We start from the raw sequence: 11,557 nt of genomic DNA on the forward strand, positions 1-11,557 counted from the left end.
TCACGAAGTCACAATAAATACAAAACCAAGACTTACCGCAATGACAAAAAGTATAGGAAAGTATTACAAGAATTATTCCCAGAAAGAATCTAATTGAGTGAAATAATTATTGGCACTTTCGGTGTGACCGGACTTCTTCAATAACGACATAGGTCCTACATTTCGCATTTTCCCTCTGTCTTTTTTTTTTTTTTTTTTTTTATCAGACCCTCGTTGTCTTTTTACCTTGGAATATTGAAAGGTAAAAGAGAAAGATTGTGGACTATTTGTTAAAAATCATTATCCAAAAGTTGTGGTGGGATTTCTACTTTGGACAATGAGTCAATCAATATATCTTACTTTAAAGGCATCAATATTCCATACACGTTCACTCTCGCCCCTAATTTTTTCTTTCCCAGTCGATTTCCTATCATCACTTGCAATTCTTCTCTGCCTTATATCAGAACCCATCGGTCCTCGTCTATTTTAAATCTTCGAACGTTACCTTCTCTTCATAGCTCACGATGGCTTTGTTGATCCACGAAGGATCCTCCTTGATTTCTTCCACTCACCAATGGAATTATGATGTCTTCTTAAGCTTTAGAGGTGAAGATACCCGCTATGGATTTATGAGCCATTTATATCAAGTTTTGTGTGATAAGGGCTTTAATACCTTCATCAATGATAATCCTCAAAAGGGTGAAGAAATTTCAGCAGAACTTCTCAAAACTATTGAATCGTCAATGATTTTGATTATCGTATTCTCTGAAAACTATGCATCATCTACTTGGTGTTTGGATGAATTAGTCAAGATTCTTGAGTGTAAAAATAACTGCAAGTTGGTCTTACCAATTTTTTACAAAGTAGATCCATCAGAAGTACGCAAACAAGAGGGAAAGTTTGGGATAGCGTTAGCTAAACATGAAGAAAAATTCAACAGTAACATGGGTAAGGTGCAAAGGTGGAGGGTAGCGCTGAATGAAGCTGGTTCTTTGTCTGGATTGCATTACAGAGATGGGTATGTATCTCATGAGTCCTCTCAAGCTTCATGAGTTTAATACTGTAAATGGCTTCTCATTATTCATAACCACTACATGCAAATAATGAAAGTATTTTATTTTGCATAGGTACATATATATTAGTGTGTGTGCACATTGTGATGCATGTGTTTGTGTGTGAATCTTCCTTTCCCACTTGTTGTGAGAAAGAAATAATTTTAACATGATTCCTTGGTAGTACTAAAATTATATATAATTGATTTTGTATAAAATTTCCATTCAATTTCTCTTTTGTATTTTTTTGGTTTTTATACTTTGATAGTTGAAGGGAGAAGTTTCAAACCTTGGGTATCTCCGTTAAAACCATTAGGAGATGTCAATTGAACTATATATATATATATATATATATATAGCCAAAACTGAGAGAAAATTCAATTAGATTTCAAGTTGGATTTCAATTAAAGTCTAATTTTATGTCCATGTCCCATCTAATCTAAAATTTTAAATTTTTGTGCCAAGTGAGTTAATTCAGTGTAAAAATTAAATTTCAATTAGAGTTTAATTTTGCACCACATGTCTCATCGAATCTAAATTTTTAATTTTCGTATCAAATGAATTAATTCAGTATAAAAATGAGGAATCCAATATATGTAAACCATAAAAAAATCATAATCATATATATAACTTTATATATAAAATTAGAAAAAAAAGAGAGTTTGAATGATTTTATATTTATGTGCCATTTTTTTGTATAACTAAAATTAATTCAAATCTATAAGTTATTTATGTAATAACTATGACTATGTACAGTCCATTATTAACTAAGTAATATATTAAACCAAAACTTAGAGAAAATTCAAATAGAATCAAAATTAGATTTTGCTTGTGCTAACTTTTCATAAAAATTAAATTGTTTAGATTTTTGTTATTATTTTTTCTCTAAACTAATGAGCATATATTTTTTATATTGTTTCTATTCAAATATTTTGTATGCGAAGATCTTGAACCTAAAAAACTGTAATTGAGCTGAATGGTCTCATGCACCTATTCTCATTCAATTTATGAGATACTATTGGACCAATCCATTCTTTATATTTTGTGTTGTATTTAGTATAATTTCAAGTACAATGATTGTGAATTAATATTGTATATGTAGTATTTAATAGTAATTTTCGAAATTACATACATAATAATAATTTACGAGAAACTTTGGATAACTAATATCATAAAAATTTCAAGGAAAAACTATTTTAACATCTCCAAATGTCCTAGTCAAACTAATATTCTATATGTTTAATAACTCAAACTAACATTAATAGAACCATAAAGTTTATCATCTCCGTACATAAACACAAGTTACATACTAGTTGAACTATAATGTTGTTGGCAATAACTCAATCTCTCTCAAAAACTTTATTTTCCATTCCATAATTGAGCTAGCTAGTATTGTGTTAGAAGGAGGCAATATCTATTTTCTTATTTTTATATCTTTGAGTCATTCTAGGGGTAATTATTATTGAAAACTTTTTTCTCTTAAGTTTTATTCTAGTGGTGGATGGTTTCCACATAATTTACTTATATCTTAAAACGTAAATATTTTTGAAACTTTTTTTTTTTTGAGAATCAAATATTTTTTAAATATAAATATTAAATTTTATGAACTAATTATATAGCCAAATTAAAAGATTATGAAGCGTAAATTATTCTTAAAGCTCATTTATCATAGTTAATGTTTTCAAATATCTCAATCAAGACATTTTGTAACATAAATAAGAGAGTTACACAAATGCCAAAGAAAATTGTTGGTCCCGCAGTTAAAAAATAATAATAAAATCTTTGAACAATTTACAAAAATTTAGCTAGCTCACAAAAAATCATATAATTTTCACTTTATCATTTTAATCACTCAAAAGAACTAACATAAAAAAAAATTATAATAATAAGATATATATATATATATATATATATATATATATATATATATATATATCACTGGTATAGTGGCTTGGCTATCTTTAAGACATTTTGTGCCACTACAAGAGATCCTGAATATGACAAAATTTAGGTACAGTACTTTAAGTATTGTTTCTTAAGTTTATCTTTTAAAACTCAGTCAAGTAACTACTTAACTAAAAAAATACACTTCAATTCTATAAGAAAAAATCCATATGGCAAAATCTTAAGGGATGAACCTAAGAAACACCGAGAAATCTAAGAAACATCACCTAAGTATTGTACCTACCTAAGTCTTGCCCTCTTGAATATACATCTCAACCGCTAGAACCGTTCACTACCCCAAAACCCTCAGATACAACAACCTATCCACATTCGCTGTAAGATACTTTAGTTTGCTATACACCATAGAGCAAAAGCTCCTCCAAAAAAACACAATTCTTTGTCCAAAAAAAAATCTCTACAAAAAATACCACTCTATACACATATTCTCCTATAATAGTTGTATATCCACTAAGTATAGGAAATGGGTCTCCACTAAGCTTTTTCAATGAATTATCTATAAGTATATCCTCAAAAATTTCAAATAAAAAACCCAATTTGACTATCAAAGATGTTATTTTATTAAAAAAAAATTTAAGTTGCACATTATATCAAAACAAAAAACAACTAGTCTAACTCATTACATGCTTCTTATGCTTTGTGATTCTCAGGAACCTTGAATCGAAATTTATCCAAGGAATTATGGAAAAGATATCGAGTACTAAGTTAAAATGCAACAGGTTATTTGTTGCTAAATACCCTATTGGAGTAGATACTCACGCAAAGGCCATAGAAATGTTGGTAGATATTGAGTCAATTGATTTTCAAATAGTAGGGATTCATGGCCTTGGGGGAATAGGTAAGACTACAATTGCAAAGGCTGTTTATAACAGGATTGTCGATCGTTTTGAAAGAAGTAGCTTTTTAGAGAATGTTAAAGAAAAATCTAGGACAATCGATGGCATAATACAACTACAGAAGACACTTCTTTATGAGATCTTGGAAGATAAAGATTTGAAGGTGGACAACATTTCCAAAGGGATCAATGTGATAAAGGAAAGACTTTGTAGTAAAAGGATTCTTTTAATTCTTGATGATGTGGATAAATTGAAACAAATAGAAAACTTGCTTGGAAAATGTAATTGGTTTGCTTCAGGAAGTAGAGTCATTATAACAACAAGAGATGAACACTTGTTAACCATTCTTGGAAAAGTTTGTACAACTTATAAGGTCAAGGAATTAGACAAATATGAAGCTCTTCAACTTTTTGAAAAGCATGCTTTCCTGGGAAACAACCTCGAGAAAGATTATTATGAACTTGCAAACCAAGTTATAAATTATGCCAAAGGCCTTCCCCTAGCTCTTGTCATAATAGGTTCTGATTTGTGTGGAAGATCCAAACTTGAATGGAAAAGTGCATTAGATAAGTATGAAAAAATTCCCAATGAAGATATTCAAGAAATACTCAAAATTAGTTATGATGGATTGGAAGGAACCGAACAAGATATTTTTCTCGACATTGCATGTTTCTTCAAAGGATGGCACAAGGATCTTGTTGTAAATATATTAGATGCCTGTGAATCATATCCTAATTCTGGTATTTCAAGACTTGTTAATAAGTCTCTTATAACTATTGATCAACATGACACATTTTCGATGCATGACTTGATATAACAAATGGGTAAGGAAATTGTTCGACGCGAATCACCACAAATCCTCGGAAAACGTAGCAGGTTATGGCACTACAAGGATGCTCATGAAATAGTAACTGAAAATAAGGTATAAATTATTTTTTCTTCAAATTTGCCTCTTTTTTTGTCACCATTTTTTTTAATATTGCATAAAACTCATGTTTATTAGTATCATTCTTTTGAATAAAATTTCAAAATCATTGTATACTTATTTCACTCTATTCTTTATCAAATTAGGGGTCAAACAAAATTCGAGGCATAATGTTGTATTCGCCTAAACCAGTAACAGTACGATTACACAATGAAGCTTTCCAAAGGATGGAAAATCTCAAATTTCTTATAGTTTATAATATAAATATTTGTGAACCACTTAAATATCTTCCAAATGGGTTAAGGTTTCTTCATTGGGGTAATTATCCTTTTCGCTTGCCATCCAAATATTGTCCTCAAAAACTTGTTGCTCTCGAGATGCCAGTTAGTCACATCAAATTGGAAAAGCTATTCAAGCAGGTATGATTATTATGATATTTATAATTCATTAAATTTATATTTTTAACTTTTATTTAAAATAAATTTTGATTTTTTTTCCAGGATTTCCAGTTTGAAAATTTGAAACGTATCAATCTTGAATCATGTGAATTTATTAAGAAATTACCAGAATTATGCAGCCCAAACTTGGAGATATTGGACCTTTTTGGTTGTGTAAATTTAGTTGAGATTCATGAATCAGTTGGATTTCTTGATAAGCTTAAAACATGGAGACTCTCTTATTGCCAAAGGCTTAAAATTCTTCCAAGCAACCTCATGTTGAAATCTCTTATTTCTTTTGATCTTGTTAGATGTTCAAGACTTAAGAAGTTCCCTAATATTCATCCTGAAATGAAATGTTTAAGAGATTTAGATTTGCAAGGGAGTGGTATTAGAGAGTTGCCTTCTTCAATTGGATATCTATGTGGGCTTACAAAATTATGCCTACGTGATTGCCCAAATCTTAGGGATCTTCCGGACACCATTTATAAATTGCAACAACTTCAGGATTTATCAATTCCTACTACCCGTCTGAGATTGACATGCAATTCTTTTGATAGCATTTCTGGATATGGGTTTTTGATGATGGAACATCTAGATCTCAGACACTGTCTCAATCTAAATAAATTAGACTTTTTGATGCAGCCTGATTACTTCCCTGCATTGAAAAGTATATCTCTATCTAGAACCAATATTATTACCATCCCTGAAAGCATATGTAGATTTCCTAGATTAGAGTCACTTTCTATTCAAAATTGCAAGGAACTTCGTGAAATTCTAGGCCTTCCAAAATCGATAAAAGGTGTACATGCAACAGATTGCTTCAAATTGGATCTACAATCATTATTGAGTCAGGTCTGTCTCTCAACTTATAAGCAATTTTGTTACTTCCCTAAAAAAATATAATATACTTTCTAAACTGAATTTTCTTAAATTTTCTAATTGCAAGCAGGTTGAAGTAATTATGGGGATTTTACCAAATACATCATGTGAAGGTGCAGGAACCAACCTATCAATAAATACACAGTTATCTGACGACTTTGCATCTAAAACTGAATTAGAAGATGAGGGCACTACTTGTTTTATTATAGCACCAGGAGCTGAGATTCCCAAGTGGTGTAATCATCAAAGTGTTGGAAATTACATATCATTCTGGGTTGGTCGCAAATTTCCAAAAATCGCTCTCTGTATTGCTCTTGGACAGAATGAGCGACATCAGCGTGTTACAGTTTACTTTAAAATCAATGGTTGTGGAAATTATGTCTATTTGAGTAGAACTTCTGAGGAAAATTCTAATCATCTATGGTTAGTTCTTTCGTGTCATTCGTTTTTACAAAGGCATTTGGACGACTCATATCCATCCGAACAGAATCATGTTGAGTTTGTATATGAAATCAAACCCAAAAGGTATCATCGTAGACATTGTCCTTCTTATAAGCCAAGACCACAAAATCCTACGGTCATAAAAAGGTGGGGAGTTCATGTAGAATGCATTTGTTGTTCTCACAAATCTGGTATTTCTTACTTACCATTTCAAAGTGCAGAGTCTTCCTCGGTCCATGATGACTCCAAGCCCCTGCCTTTACTAGCTCTTTTCCCCTCTTCTTCTGCCTCAGATATGGATAGGAGGAATTTCAACAATGAAGGAGATTTGGGGATTTCAATAGAAACAACAAATATTGCGTTTGATACTGCTTGGAGGAGGGATTTTGATCCTGATGAGTTTAAATTGACTTTACCACCAAAAGCGATTTTCTCCCCACAAATACAATATGATGACCCCTGCTGGTGTCAAAAAACCATATATAAGTCTCCGGGGTGTATTTTAGTGAATGCTGGTGGGTCTTCTTTGGTCCCTGATGGCTCTGAGCTCCCACTTTTACTACACCATTCTCCCACTTCTAGTGGCTCAGCTTTTGGTTGCAGGTTTTGAGGCTTTTGAAGGAACTTCATAATGATTTGAGTTTATCACCAAATGATTCATAATGCAGTAGAACGTCAGCCTCCTCTGGTCCCTGATACAACTAATGGATCTGATTATCACTTGGGCCAGCCAGATTTGGCATTAGGCTCAACTGTTAGTGGTGCCTGTGTTGCATTTGGGTTTGTCTTCTATGGCCCCTGACTTTGTAAATGATGACTCTGATTTCAATGTGTCCACTGTCGAAGAATATGAGGATAACTCCATCTCTCCAATTTCAATTTAGCACCCTTCACTTGTAAGTATTACAACTCCAAACCCTTCTCTATTTTTTTTTTTTTGGGTATTTGAATGGTGTTGTTTTTAGTGATATTGAGTGACTGCTTTGTTTCTTGGACATTATATACCTAAAGGAACTGCTTTTAGGTCTTGTGAATGGGGATTGTTTTAGCGTGTGTTATGGAGGCTTTTGTTATGTTGTGTATGCTTTCATATTTTGAGTGATAGGGTCATTACCTTTGTAGTCATGTGGTACTTATTTAGCTTAAAAATGGTTTATAAAGTTGAAAAAGAGTTTTCTTGAGTGGAAGATTGTAACCCTGTTGAGACAGTAGCCTGATATGTCTTCTTCTTCTTCCTTTTTTTTTTTTTTTTTGGGAGTAATAGCAATAGAAACAATTCCAAGAGAGAATGACAGTTGTATAGTGCAAAATTTGATTATTCATTGAGATAGCCGTGCGACATAATTAAATTCGGTAGCTTGGAAGGCCTTTCACCAAAAACAATATAAATATTAGAGGACCGCATGCCTATAGCAAGCGATTCTATTCAATGCTTGTGGTTATCTTTCGGTAATTAGCTCGTATAACGTCTTGGTCAGTTAAAATCAATTGATAATATTTTAGTGATCTTAGAATCTGTTTGAATACCATTTATTACTAAAAGCTGAAAACTAAAAACACTGTAGTAAAATAATTTTTAAATGTGTGAATAGTACCGTAAGACCTAGTTTTTAAGTAAAACTAGCTACGAACCTGCACGTTGCGCATGATAATTATTTTTATGGTGGTTTTATTAATTTTTTTTATACAATTTAAACTAATTTAATAAAGAGTAATGTATTTTGTAATTATATTTTTATTTATTATAAGAATAATCATAAATGTAAATTGGAACAATCATAAATCATAAATTTAATAATTTTTGTTGTACTAAAATGAAAAAAAAAATACAATTTTTCTCATAAATTCAAAAGGCAAGTTAACGAAAATATTTATTTTTTAATAAAATTTATTTATAACATTTTGTGAATCATTAAAAAGAATATAAAATTTGAAAATTATTCTTTTAGTTTTAAACAAATTTTCTCAAACTTATTTTTTCTGCCTACAATCCAAAAAAAAGTTACTAAAAAAATTAATAAAACTTAACTATGATTAATTAGACCAATTAGGAAAACAATTTGTTGTTTATAACCTACTAAGGTTATTATAGAGTACTTCTAATACAATTATTAAGAGTACTTTGCCACCACAAATGATTAAAGTCTCATATTTTAACATCTAAATTGAGCTATATAAAAATCATGCTATCAAATTACAATAACTACCAAATTAAATTATCCAAATCATGCTATGTAGTAGAATAATATTATATTTTTATATGCTATATTTAATTATTTATAACGCAATAGGATAACATTTAACAATCAAAGAGAGAGAGAAAAAAAAGCATAACAATTAAAAAAAAAACTAAATCGCATTAACCTAAAGTAGGTTAAAGAATATAAAAAAATTATCAACCTAAAGCGAAGATGCAAGAAAAATAAAAAATAAAAATCCAACCAAAAATTGAGAGAGAGAGAGAGAGAGAGAGAGATAGAGAGAACCTTTTTTTTTTGTAAGGGAAAACTATGCATAAAATGAAAGATATAGTGACAAATTTATAGTAAGAGGGTGTAAATAAAATGAAGCAAAAATAGAGGAAGATGAAGGGAAAGATGAAGAACGATATTAATATAGTGGGTAGTGAGGAGATGAGAAGGTGAGGGAAGGAGAAAAGTTGGAGAAGTAGTGGAGAGATGAAAAGGTAAGGGAGGGAGAAAGGTCGGAGAAGTGTAAATATGAAATAAAAAAAATATTAAAAATAATTATAAGAAAATGGAAAGAAAAAAGATAATGACATGAACGCTAATGTGGCTCAACGTGAGCACAGCAGTATTAAACGCTATGCTTCAGCTTTTAATAATATATCGATATAGATTTGCTTAATTCCGTACTTGCGATTCTTGTGAACAATGCATGGGACCCACACAAAAAAAGCAAACGTACACGTGCCCTGTTTTCGGTGCAATCCAAACATACACTTTGATTAACTTTGTAAATATTTTGAAATTATTTCTTTACTTTTAGATTAAACTAGTAGAATACATGCAAATAATATTTTACATGAGGCCAAAATATTGGCCACTCCAACTAGCAAAGTGCCTGCATTGGGTTTCTGACAAAGTGACAATAGAAACAGGACCTTAGTGGATCGATCTGTGAGATGGCTTGATCATGCACTACGTTGAGTCCAATAAGATTTGTAAGGTATAAGTTACATAATCTGACAACCATATTTGGACATTATAAGTAACATAATCCCCCTCCCCCTCTTTACTAGCCTTGATTTGTTTCATAATCTAACAACTATATTTGTCATATATCACTGACAAAAATTGTCACAGATTTAGTGCAAAATGTTTCATGTGGCCTATATTTGAAAGTGGAGTTACTGAATATGACCTTGAGAAAAAGAAGCAACAGGAAAGTTCCAACGCTCCAACGGTAACTTTTGTTTAAAAGAGAACTGAGCTTAAAACGGTGGCATTTGATTAAATGAGAAACAACACCATTTTTATATTGACACACGCGTGTTTAGTGTACGTGGTGCTATAAGCGACGTCGTTTTGATCAAAAGTTCTTCCTTCTTCTATTCTGGACTTGCTTTGTTTCTCTCAAGCTTCCAGGCTCAGATATTTTGATTGTAGATATTTGTTTATAATGTACAGTTGTATTGTCAGTTAGGAGTTTGTTAGAAAGAATCTTCTAGAGTAGTTACGATCTGTGTAATGTATAAATAGAGGGTACACGTTATGTATTTTATTCAAGCAAGCTTAATAGAAATCTTTTGATTCTTCGTTCCCATTTTTTCTCTATTTCATTGTTGATCCTCCATTGATAAGTCTTCAAGCTTGCTTTCTTTCATGGTATCAGAGCCAGAATTCAAGGCTTCTTCTACTCCTACAAATACTACACCACCATCACCTGCACAAACCACTACACAAACACATTCCTCACCTTCACCACTATTACTCCTTTCTAACATGTCAAACTTGATGTCAATCAAGCTTGATTATACGAACTATATTCCATGGAGATACCAGTTGATCACAATACTGGAAGCTTACTCTCTGGTAGAGCACATTGATGGTTCTACTTCTCAACTTGGTCATTGTCATTTCCTTCTTGATACTTAAGGAAACTTGACCTCAAATGTGAATCCAGAGTACCAAACCTAGAAGATCAGAGACAAAGGTCTCCTTTATTTGATCAATTCCACTCTTACACCACAAGTTTTCTCACTTGTGGTTGGAATCACCACTTCAAGGTAAGTATGGAATACTCTAGAACAAAGGTTTACTTCAACCTCAAGGGCAAACATTCTCAATTTGAAATTGGAGCTCCAAAGTCTCAAGAAAGGTTCAAATTCAATGAACACTTTCCTACAAAAAATAAAGGTAGCTCACGCTAAAATCCTTGCAGTTGGAGTAGTTGTGGACAATGAAGAACTTATTTGTATTGTTCTTCAAGGACTGCCTAAAGATTTTGCTCATTTTGGCTCAGCAATTCACACCAAAAGTGAGCCAATCACCTATGAACAACTTTCAATCATGTTACAAAGTGAAGAACAGGCTATGGCAAAGAATCTTGATAGCTTTTCACATTCTCTGGCTATGTTTGCGTCAGGCAGTAAGAATTCCAACAATCATCAATCTCAGTCACACAATCATGGTGGTGGCTTAAATAGAGGAAGGGGAAAGAACAATGGTAATCGAGGCAGAGGTGGAGCAAGGTTTAACAACAATACTGGTAGTGGTCAACATCAGTTCTTCACACCTCAACCTCAACAGAATTACCATTCTACTCAGACTACTTAGTTTGGAGGTCAAACCTTCAAGAATAAAAGACCTAACTGCCAAATTTGTGGGAAGGCAGGTCACATAGCAGTTGACTGCTATCACAGGATGGATTTTTCCTATCAAGGCAAGAATCCACCAACCAAGCTAGCTGAAATGGCTTTAGCTTCAAATGTTGCTTTGACCAACAATCAAGACCCCTGGCTAGCAAATTCAGGTACTTCAAACCACCTCAATGCTAACCTCAACAATCTTTCTATTCAAT

General features: G+C 32.0%; 1 pseudogene; it reads left to right on the forward strand.

Annotated features, from left to right (window-relative positions):
* Window positions 1–380: 380 nt before the first annotated feature.
* LOC142617520 (TMV resistance protein N-like) lies at window positions 381–7,680 on the forward strand (annotated as a pseudogene).
* The last annotated feature ends 3,877 nt before the right edge of the window (window positions 7,681–11,557 follow it).

The sequence above is a fragment of the Castanea sativa genome, chromosome 11, assembly GCF_040712315.1.
Source record: "Castanea sativa cultivar Marrone di Chiusa Pesio chromosome 11, ASM4071231v1".
Taxonomy (NCBI): domain Eukaryota; kingdom Viridiplantae; phylum Streptophyta; class Magnoliopsida; order Fagales; family Fagaceae; genus Castanea; species Castanea sativa.